Below are 1,742 nucleotides of genomic sequence, written 5' to 3'. Positions count from 1 at the left end.
CCCCCCCACACGCGCTCGCCCCCCCACACGCGCACGCCTCCCCCACAAGCTCGCCCCCACCCCACGCGCACACCCCCACGCGCACGCCCCCACCCCCCACACGCACACCCCCACCCCCTCACACACAAGCGCACCCCCCACACACGCGCACCCCCCACACACGCGCACCCCCCACACACGCGCACCCCCCACGCGCACTCCACTCACTCGCACCCCACACACACGCACACACCACACACACACCCCCCACCCCCCTCACATACACATCCCGCACACACACCCCCACCCCCCCCACACACACATCCCACACACGCACACCCCACCCCCACACACCCCACCCACACGCGCACACCCACACGCACACCCACATGCACACCCACACGCACCCCACCCACACACGCACCCCCCACCCACACGCGCACAACCCCACACACACGCGCACAACCCCACACACACGCACACACACCCACCCCACACCCTCTGTCACTCAGCGCGTTCCCGGTCCCCGCTCCTTGCTGTGGGGAAGTTGTTCTTTCTGTTTCCCTTGCTGCTTTAACCAGCAAATCTGTGCCATTTCGTTCTCAATCCTCACTGCCCAAACGTGTAGTGGTTTGAACACCTCGGTCACATCTCCTCGTGATCTTCTCTCCTTGCTTACTGAATAGCTTATTGATCACGCTGTCAGTCTGTTCCAGCTCCTTTATTGCCCTCAGTACATCAGGCCCCAGGTCTCGCTCCTCGAAATCTCTCTGAAGAATCTTGACTTTTTCTGGACGATGTCTCTGTATCTCCTTCCTAATGCAATTAATCATTAGACCACATTGGTCTGACAATCCTTCCAACACTTGGCAATGTGTTAATCCTTGCACAAAATCCATTGGGAGTGAGTGTTCCACCTGGGAATTGCATTTCACAAACTCATGGCTCCAGAAGCTGCTGTCTGTACAGCAGGATGGTGTGAGGACAGAGATACACGGTCACAGGAAAAGGCAGGGGTAGCATTCTGGGATCTAATGGGCCCAAGGGCCTGATGGATTGGTATGTGTCTTGTTGTTGGTAGGTGACCTGAACACTGAACGGCGCGACGCGGTGAAGAAGAAGACGGCCGAGTATTTGAAACACGCGGAAGCCATTTTCAGTGAGCACCTGATGGACGGTGTGTCAGAGCATGTTGCTACAAACTCAGTAAGCATCACTCGGAGAGAGACAGTCAGGGTCTGGAGAGTGCTGTCCCTGTCCTGGGCAGTGTTTGATGGGGGACAGTGTAGAGGGAGCTTTACTCTGTATCTAACCCCGTGCTGTCCCTGTCCTGGGGAGTGTTTGATGGGGGACAGTGTAGAGGGAGCTTTACTCTGTATCTAACCCCGTGCTGTCCCTGTCCTGGGGAGTGTTTGATGGGGGACAGTGTAGAGGGAGCTTTACTCTGTATCTAACCCCGTGCTGTCCCTGTCCTGGGGAGCGTTTGATGGGGGACAGTGTAGAGGGAGCTTTACTCTGTATCTAACCCTGTGCTGTCCCTGTCCTGGGGAGTGTTTGATGGGGGACAGTGTAGAGGGAGCTTTACTCTGTATCTAACCCTGTGCTGTCCCTGTCCTGGGGAGTGTTTGATGGGGGACAGTGTAGAGGGAGTTTTACTCTGTATCTAACCCCATGTTCTCCCTGTCCTGGGGAGTGTTTGATGGGGGACAGTGTAGAGGGAGCTTTACTCTGTATCTAACCCTGTGCTGTCCCTTTCCGGGGAG

The sequence above is a fragment of the Hemiscyllium ocellatum genome, chromosome 46, assembly GCF_020745735.1.
Source record: "Hemiscyllium ocellatum isolate sHemOce1 chromosome 46, sHemOce1.pat.X.cur, whole genome shotgun sequence".
Taxonomy (NCBI): Eukaryota; Metazoa; Chordata; class Chondrichthyes; order Orectolobiformes; family Hemiscylliidae; genus Hemiscyllium; species Hemiscyllium ocellatum.
This window is presented reverse-complemented; position numbering follows the sequence as displayed.